General features: G+C 41.6%; 1 long non-coding RNA gene across 1 annotated transcript; it reads right to left on the bottom strand.

Moving 5' to 3' along the window:
* Positions 1 to 298: 298 nt before the first annotated feature.
* Positions 299 to 3,201, bottom strand: LOC134359161 (uncharacterized). Its single transcript, XR_010021052.1, has 3 exons — positions 3,004 to 3,201; positions 1,777 to 1,814; positions 299 to 1,511 (listed from the first exon to the last, which is right to left on the bottom strand). It is a non-coding gene; the product is annotated as an uncharacterized LOC134359161 (long non-coding RNA).
* Positions 3,202 to 10,237: the final 7,036 nt, after the last annotated feature.

Consider the following 10,237-nt stretch of genomic DNA (forward strand, 5'->3'; position numbering starts at 1 on the left):
TCCAAATGGATAATATTTTATGTACATTGCTAAATTGCTAGACCCAGAAAGTCTAATCCTTACTCATCCACGAGCATTCCTGAAGATAATCTCGTTCTTCACAAACCAATAAATGGCTAAACTGCATCAAGTGAGAATATAGGACTGCCCTTTATCTTTTTTTAATGTGTTTTGTCTGGCAATGCAAATGTAACCTTATAAATGTAGAATTTACAGCTTGTACTGCAACTCCAACACTTTGAAGAGATGTCATTCAATTAATCAAAAGGCCAAACAATCAACAGCCTGGCTTCCGAGGACTCTGTTTATTCAAATTTAAGTTAAATTGCATCGAGTACTGGTGAAAAGACTATGATTAACATCAACTGCCAGTGTGCAATATTGTTGTAATTTATCAATCAAGAGTTTTTTACACAGGGGCCTTAAATGGGATGATCCAGTTTCCAACTGTGCTTGCCCAGGAGACGGAATACATCCTTGCTAGTGTTAAAAAAAGAGACATTTCCATTCAAACAAATTCCCCAGCCTTCAATAGAAACCAGGGAGATGTGACCAGCCATCAATATTTGGGTCAGGTGGAAACAGAAACATATAGATTAACAGACAGAAGAGACGACAGATGCTGCAAATCTGGAGCAGCACACAAAAAGCTGGAGAAGCTGGGTGGGTTTTGCAGCATCTGTGAAGGAAAATATGAATTAGGAGCTCAAGTCGGCCCTTCATTTTCCCATAACTGCTCCATCATGCAATAAGATCATGGCTGATCCAGTTGTAACTCCCCATTCCTGTCCAACCACAAAAACCTTTCACATCATTCCTTATCAAGAATCTATCTACCCCATTTCAAAAATATTCCAAGGCTCTGCCTGTACTGCCTTTTGAGGAAGAGAGTTCCAAAGGCTCACAACTCTCTGGGGAAAAAATCATCTGAACTCTCACGAATGTGTGACTCCTTAATTTTCAACAATAATCTTTTAACTCACAAGCAAAAACAATGAATGATCCAAGTTGCATCATGTCTTAAGTGAAGGCCAAATCTGAAATCTTCCTCTTTACAGAGAAACAAACAGATAATGAAAATCTTGAGCAACACATACAAAATTCTGGAAGAACATAGCAGGTCAGGTGGCATCAATGGAGGGAAATTACCTGTCAACGTCTGCAGCTGAGACTCTTTGTCAGGTTGGTCCTGATGAAGCGTCTCGGCCCTCAACAATGACTGTTCATTTCCTTCTCTAGATGCTGCCTGAACTCCTGAGTTCCTCCTGCTTTTAATGGGTAATGTTTTTCTTGTTTGTATGGTTTCTGTTAGTGGGACATTTATAAGCAAAATAAAGACTAGCTTTATTTATCATGTGTACAGTGAAATGTATTATCTACATCAAGTCAAATCTGTGAAGATTATGCTGAGGCAACTCACAAGTGTTGCCCATGTTCGGCGCCAAAATAGCATGCCCAAAGACTCTTCTTCTCTGTAGATGCTGCCTGACTTGTTATATTCCTCCACCAATCTGTGGAGTTAAAACAAAACTGGTTGTTATTAACAATATCCATAAATGACTGGACTGTTATAGAAGGCCCAAATCTCATCATCTTGCATGTTGGATTTGATTGTTGTGTGTCACGTTCTTCTGCACAAGTCTTCACTTTACACCAGTGTAACTTCGCATAATTCTGCCCCTTTGAATCCCTCACATAACTGGACTGGAGTGTTCAGAGAGCAGGGACAATGAAAAGTGAATGCGTCAGCTCAGTGTGTCATTTGCCACTAATTACCTTGTCTTTAGTGAGAACTCCCATCTCACGGGTATCTACTATAAAGAAAAATGAACAGAGTTAAAAATCATTATGTAGCAATGAACTTCAGCACTAAGGTAAAATATACTCTTATTGCCAAAGTAATGTGGAAGAACTTGCATTAGCTTAGCATCTCATTCACTTTGTCTACTCAGGCTATGCTATGATTTTTAAGGAGGATGAACAATTCAATGTGAAAACACAATCAGACCCATGCATAATTCCATGACATCTGTGATCTCAGCAACAGTTCTAGGTGAGGCATAACAAGATAGAGTGGACATGCAGAGGACATTTACAATAGTGGGAGAGTCTAGGAGCAGGGGGAGCAGCCTCAGAACACAAAGATGTATCTTTAGACAGAAATGAGGAAGAATTTCTTTAGCCAATTGGAAGTGAACCTACGGAGGCCAAGTCATTGGGTATATTTAAAGTGGAGCTTGATAAGTTCTTGATTAGTAAGGGCATCAAAGGCTATGGGGAGAATGCAGGGGAATGTTGTTGAGAGTGATAATAATTCAACTATGATTCAACAGCAAAGCAGACACAATGGGCCAAATAGCCTAATTCAGCTGCTGTGTTACATCGTCTTATGGCTTTATGCAACAATGACAGCAGCTGCCACACCCGGGTGACATATTGGTGCACAACTAATCTGCCTTTGGTTCTAAACAAGAAATTTTTTTCAACAAATGCTGGTGTCTTAAGTATTCTTTATAACAATAGAATTTATGTAAGCAATCACCGACCTCAATACATACTTAATTAAAATAAGCACTCCAATTATCTTTTCCATTTGCTCACATATTCAAGTACAGTTATTACCCTACAACTATTCGGCTCCTGTAACAGTTCAGATAACTTCACTCACCTCATTGCCAGATTTACTTCACAACCTACCTACTTTCAAGGACTCTACAACTCGTTGTCAGAATTATTTATATATGTGTGTATGTACAGTATATATATATATATAAAATATACATATTTCATATATATAAAATTTGCATGATTTATTTTATTTTGCACATTTGTTATTTGTTAATTGTTTTATATATATATATATATATATATATATAATATTCACAAATTTTATAGTATTTCTTTATTGTACTGTAAATGTCTACAAGAAAATGAATCTCAGGCCAATGAATGTAGAATATGGTGACATATATGTACCGTGATAATAAATTTGCATTGACTTACTTTGAATTATGTCCAGTATACAGTGCCTCCTTGCCGTATGTTTCACCTAACATACTGCTCCTGTCTGAGGCACTGCTGGAGGACGTCATCAGTTACCAATTCCCAGTTCTGCCACACGGCCTTCATTAGGAAGTGTTAGCTCTGTTTCCCTTTCCACAGGTGCTGAGTGCGTCCACCATTTATACTTAGCCTGCATGCTGTCCCAGTACGAATGTACTCGACTCTTAATTGCCTTCTGATTACAGCACCTTAACGATGGGTAATCAATGTCAGGATCATTAATGACATGCAAGTACTAAGGATCAAAGATCATGTTTATTAACCATAAACATTTACAAGCATTAGCAATTTGCTGTGGTGTGTTGGTCAGGGTGCAACATGCAACAAGCAACAAACTTCCTGTAATTTTAAAGGATTATCTAAAAGTGTGCAACATTTAAGAATTATTTAAAAATAAACTTGTCCAGCTGTGTAAAGCCAGTCTTCTTTGTAGGCACCACTTTCTTTCTATTCCGATCATTGGTAATTGGTTTATTACTGCCTCGTACTGAGATATCATGAAAAGATATTGTCTGCATGCCACCTTGACAGACCATGTCAAAGCAACAATAACAGAATGCGGAATACATTTTTACAGTCACAGGAAAACTGCAGGTTCATGTAGAGAAATAAAGTGCAAGGGGCGGTGACAAGGCAGATTGAGAGACCAAGGATTCATCTTTTCGTATAAGACATGAGGAGTCTTTTAACAGTGGGATAGTAGCCCGGTGGCACGTGTTCTTCAGCTTTTGTATCTTTCTCACAATGGAAAATGGGAGAAGAGAGACTAAGCAGGGTGGGAAGGGTCCTTAACTACACTGGCTGCTTTCCTAAGACAGTAGGAAGTGTAGACAGGATCGATGTGGGTGAGGCTGCTTTTCCTAATAGACTGACAACAGTGCTGACAACCTTCTGCTACTTCTTGGGACCAGTGGTTGCCATACCAAGCTGCAATGGGTGCAGATAAGAATCTTTCTATAGAACATCTATAAAATGTGCTGATGGTCATTGGGGCATGCTGAAATTTCTTAGTGTGAACCATTAAATGAACTACGTAGGCACCACTGTCTCTCTTTACTCTGGAGCACAAAGCCTAAACACCAACTGGATAAACAGGGACCTCAGATTTTTTACTGTCTCTAACAAAAAACAACTAAAGATGAAATACTCTTAGCACCTTTGATCAGGAGTTACAGCAATATTCGGCTAATCAAGTCAAATCAAAGGAACGATACAAAGACCTGATTTTAAAATCAGAAGGCTGCAAAAAAAGCAACAGCAGATTGAAAAAAGTAAAAAGGCTTTGGTTCCAACAACATAAGCAAGGCTCTCTGTCCGGTCTGAGAGAACTCATTCTGCCGTTACACAGTGCAAGCGATTGCACATGTACACAGAATGGAACAAGTGCACAGTGCAAGAACGATAGAGAAAGCAGCAAGTGCTCCTACTCAATTTAGTTTTGTCTAATAAACATTGTGCCAGTGAAGTATATAAAAAATTAAAATGATATGCACAAGTTGACCTTTCGTTGACTCCATTACAAGAATGAATTCTCATTTATCATATGTGTTAATGCCCAATTGCTGATAAGGAGATGGAATAAATTGTCTTGTCCTTCCCCATAGATGCTTGTTTGGCTGATGTCTGCCATTGATCTCTCCTGCAGAGTAATCACTCCCTGCAATCTGTTTTTTTCAGTTATTTCCATTCCTTCACCGCAGGTTTCCTTTTATTTCTCAATGTGTTAAAAGTTATTCCAGTCTTTTTTTCTCACAGCTTTTGTTTTTCTCTTCCTTTTGCTCTCCTGAAACTGACTCATTCCAGGGATTGGTGCTTCACATAACAAACATGACCTTCTCCCACTCACCGCCTAATCAAGGGGCAATCTTTGTATGAGCAGGTCCAATCACAGTTGCAAGCACAAGAGACTGTGGATTCCGGTATCAGGAGCAACACATAAAGCACCCAGTACAATGCGGGCAGAACAGTGGCATAGCGGTTAGAGAAACGCTTTACAGCCATCAGCTGCAAGATCAGGGTTCAATTCCCCTCACTGTCTGTAAGAGGTTTCCTCCCATATTCTAAAGACATACAATTAGGGCTAGTGAGTTGTAGGCATGCTGTGTTGTCAGTTGAATTGTGGTAATGTTCACGGGCTGCCCCAAACACAATCCGCATTGATTTGATTCTGCGCAAATGGCAGATTTCACTGTATGCTTCGATGTTTTGATGTACATGTGACAAATAAAGCAAATTTTTATTAATCTGGAGAAGCTCATTGGGTCAGCATCTGAGCAAGTGGACAGCCGATGTTTCAGATCAAAACCTTTCATCTGCACTGAAGGATAGAGGAGAGATTGCTCCATCCCTTCTCTCTATCTGGCTATCTCCTTCTATCTTTCAGTTGAGATGAGGAGTCTCCGCCTGAAATGTCAACTGTCTATTTCCCTCCATAGATGTTGCTTGACCTGCTGAGATACGGGCCAAACTCAGGCAAGTGGGACTAGCTCGGGTTGCACTGTTGTAATGAAATTACCGATATGGATTCAGATTCACATCGAAGCACACAGTGACAGGTGTCTTTTGTGTAAACAACCAGCACAACCTCGGGAAATGCTGGGGCAGCCCACAAGTGAATACGTTATAAAGCTTTTCACTTAACATCAATATATGTGACAATAATAACCAATTCCAACCATTTCTAATTCTACTGCTGGATGTTAGGGGTAGCCCTCGTTTCCCAGCATCTATCTATCCGGGCAGTAAAGACCACAAAAGATCAGGGCAGTGTGGTCCATACTTAAGCTGGAGCAGTGGTGATTGCTCCCTGAAAAGGTGGCATGGTGGTGTAGTGGTTATCACCAGTCTAATACAGCAACAGCTATAAAATCAGGGTTCGATTCCCATTGCTGCCTGTAAGTGGAGTTTGTGTTCTCTCCATATGACCCCGTGGGCTTCATGGGTTTCCTTCGGCTGCTCCAGTTTCCTCCCACATTTGAAAAGCATGTGGTTAGAGTTAGTAAGTTGTGGGTATGCTTTGATGTCACAGGATGTGAGGCAACACTTGTGGAATGTCCCCAGCCCTCACTGTGAAATCAAAATCAAAAGGAAGTACTTTCTGCCCAAGTACATTTCCAGGGTGAGTTCACCGATACTGCAGTGAGACAAGGCAGACGTTGTCTCCGGCCACCTGGAATGATCCTCTGAGGAGGCTGTTACCTCAGAGAGAAGAGCCCAGAAATGAGAGTGAGGTTGTAGGTCTCCCTGTGGGAGGTCACTCATGATGATCAATATGGAAGAGCTTATAAGGTAAATGTGTTGTTCATCAGAGAGAGTGAGAACACAGGGTTTCTGGAGATGCCACATCCAGGATTGTCAGTACATGGCCAACCAGCTACTCGCGGTGTGTGAGGGGCTATTGGCAGGTGCCTCCTCCTCCTCTCTATCCCCAACCCACCACTGCGTGACCAAGCAGGGACTGAGATAACACCTCCAGCAGTGACTCTATGGAGAAACCCATAAAACGTTGGAAACACACTCCCTATCAGACAGTCAGTTTTAGAGGTGCTCTCACAGTCACCAAAGAGCTATGAAGCTGCCCAATCAGACCTCTCAATGCCAGTGAGTTTCCTTCAATAGAGAGAAGAAGAACAAGCTACCATTCTATCCTCCTGGTCCGCCTGTTGCTGTTCCACAACAGATATGGTGTAGGGAACTGAACTCCTGTTTACCTTAGTACAGGCAGAAACAGGTTTTGTCATTAGTTACACACCAGCCACCAGGTAACAGTCAGTCCCAGAAATGCCAAGAAGTATTTATAATTGGTCGATTTTTATCAAAAGATGGCCTCCAGGGTGACCCACTTCAGATAAAACTGAATTTTGCCTAATTTCCAGATAATGAACTATACACAGCCTATTTGTCTTGCTGCTGGTTAGGAGAGAGGTGATGGCAGAAACACTGGGGAAAGCTTCCCAGGTCTGACTTAACTTGCAGCAAGGAATCTCTCACTCCCATTACCCCAGTCTTCAAGATAGTTTAATGGTAGTATTAGATCTTGATGTTTTTGTGATCCAAAGGATATTCAGAAGTCAAGAATAAGGGAAAAATTTATTGTTAGCAATTTTATTAAGTGTTACATGAACAAAGAACAAAGAAAGACAAAGGAAAAATAGCTGTAGTCATATCATACTCAAAATGGAGATAACCAAAACTTTTAGTGCCAACAATTACCCATAAAATAGCCAGATTCAAAGTTAAAGTTCAAAGTAAATTTACTATATGTTACCATATTCAGTACTACCCTGAGATTACAAAGAAACACAATAGAATCAATGAAAAAATGTGCACAAGATGAAGCAACAGCCAATGTGCAAAATACAACAAACTGTGTAAATACAAAAAGAAAAATAAATAAATAAGGAATAAATATCAAGGACATGAGATGAAGAGTCCTTGAAAGTGAGTTCACAGGTTGTGGGAACATTTCAGTGTTGGGGTTAGTGAAGTTGAGTGAAGTTATCTCCTCTGGTTCAAGAACCTGATGGTTGAGGGGTAATAACTGTTACTAAATCTGGTGGAGTCAGTCCTGAGGGTCCTGTACCTCCTTCCTGGTGGCAGCAGTGAGAAAAGAGCTCTGTCTGAATGGTGGTTGTCCTTGATGATGGATGCTGCTTTCCTGCAACAGCACTCCATGTAGATGTGGTAGAAAGGCCTTGACCCATGGGCTGTATCCATTACTTTTTGCAGGATTTGCAGGACCTGTCTCTGAATGTGAACAAAACAAAAGAGATGGTTGTTGACTTCAGGAGGACACGGAGCGACCACTCTCCGCTGAACATCGACGACTCCTCCGTAGAGATCATTAAGAGCACCGCATTTCTTGGTGTTCACCTGGCGGAGAATCTCACCTGGTCCCTCAACACCAGCTCCATAGCAAAGAAAGCCCAGCAGCGTCTCTACTTTCTGTGAAGGCTGAGAAAAGTCCACCTCCCACCCCCCATCCTCACCACATTCTACAGAGGATGTATTGAGAGCATCCTGAGCAGCTGCATCACTGCCTGGTTCAGAAATTGCACCATCTCGGATCGCAAGACCCTGCAGCGGACAGTGAGGTCAGCTGAGAAGATCATCGGGGTCTCTCTTTCCACCATTACAGACATTTACACCACACGCTGCATCTGTAAAAGCAAACAGCATTATGAAGGACCCCACACACCCCTCATACAAGCTCTTCTCCTTCCTGCCATCTGGCAAAAGGCACCGAAGCATTCGGGCTCTCACGACCAGACTGTGTAACAGTTTCTTCTCCCAAGTCATCAGACTCCTCAATACCCAGAGCCTGGACTAATACCAATCTACTGCCCTCTACTGTGCCTATTGTCTTGTTTATTATTTATTGTAATGCCTGCACTGTTTTGTGCACTTTATGCAGTCCTGGGTAGGTCTATAGTCTAGGGTAGTTTTCGTGTTGTTTTACGTTGTTCAGTGCAATTTTTGTATCGTGTCATGTAGCACCATGGTCCTGAAAAATGTTGTCTCATTTTTACTGTGTACTGTACCAGCAGTTACGGTCGAAATGACAATAAAAGGTGACTTGACTTGACTTGACTTGATTTTCCATTCAAGGGCATTGATGTTTCCCTACCAGCCATGATGCAACCAGTCAGTATACGCTTCACTCTGCACTTATTTCAGTTTGTAAAAGTTTTAAATGACATGCCGAATCTTTGCAAATTCTTGCTACCATGCCTTCTTTGTAATAGCACATATTTGCTGGATCCAGGACAAATCTCCTGAAATAGCAACACCAAGGAATTTAAAGTTGCTGGGCCCCCTCCACCTCTGATTCCTGATGACGACTGGATCATGGACCTCTGGGTTCCTCCTCCTGTAATCAGTAATCATCTCTTTGGTTTTGTTGACATTGAGTGAGAGATTATTAATGTGGCAGTACTAATCCAGGTTTTCAATGTCTCTCGCAATAGCTCATTCATCACCACCTTTGATTCACCCACAGACAGCCTTAAATATGGCATTGGAGCTGTGCTTAGCCTCACAGGTAGAACTATAAAACAAGCAGAGCAGGAGGCTGAGCACACAGCCTTGTGGTGTACCTGTGCTGATAAAGATAGTGGAGGAGATGTTTTTGCCATTCTGAATTGACTGGGGTCTGCAAGTGAGGAAATCCTGAGGGCTGTAAATACTGTGAGACCTGCTACAGAAAACTAGGTTTCTTGAAAAATACAGAAGCAACTGCAAACATAATTACAGGAAAATTCACTGAACAATTACATGTATGTAGGTAGTTATATAAAATTACAAGCAAGCGCAGTAAAGTTAAACGACAAGAAAAATGACAGTTCTGCAGCCCAATCCAACAGTAAATCACACTACTGCTATTTTGCCCATGTTAGATGTGTGATAGTGCTGATCCCAATCCCAGTGGATGTCAAATCCTACCCACACAAGATCTCATTCTATAAAATGGCAACCTATCATCTCTGGTCATTAGACAGTAAAAGTTTGCTTATCTACCACTGCTAATGGAGAGGCTCCAGTAACCAGAGGGATTTCCAGGGCAGCATCGGGACAGCATCATTGGAGCCCCTGGACAAATGAAGGGACATCGCTGTGGGAGCGCACAGACCCGACGGAACAGACTCCAGATCCCAACACTTCATCAGCTGCTCCCCCTCCCTTTTCAGTGTTTGTGGGACAGGAATGTCCAGCAATTGATGAGGGTGCAACGTCTTTCAAGGAGACTCTGGGAACATTCTTGAGGATTTTTTCTCTGTCCTTCTGGAAATCTCTTAGAAGACTTGACCTGCCCATCAAATCTTGCTGAGAGCTTTCCCATTCCCATTCTGACCTATGAGTCTGTGGTCTCCTGGTCTGCTACGGCAAGGCCCAGTGCAAACTTGAGGAGCAAGTTTGATTTCATTCTGGGAAGGTAGCAGCCTGCCTGGCACAATAGTGATTCTCCAACTTTAGGTAGCTCATTCTTTTGTTCTGTTTGAATCAGAGATGGCCATTTCTGCTTGCCATTGTAATTTTGACTCAGTTTTCACTTCACAAAGCCTTCCACCAATAAAGCGTAACGCAAACAATGAAATCTGATCATACCTGTTCCTTACCTACCACATAGCCATCTCACCCTATCACAGATATCCCTCATGATCCACCTATTTCCCTC

The sequence above is a fragment of the Mobula hypostoma genome, chromosome 20 (assembly GCF_963921235.1).
Source record: "Mobula hypostoma chromosome 20, sMobHyp1.1, whole genome shotgun sequence".
NCBI lineage: Eukaryota > Metazoa > Chordata > Chondrichthyes > Myliobatiformes > Myliobatidae > Mobula > Mobula hypostoma.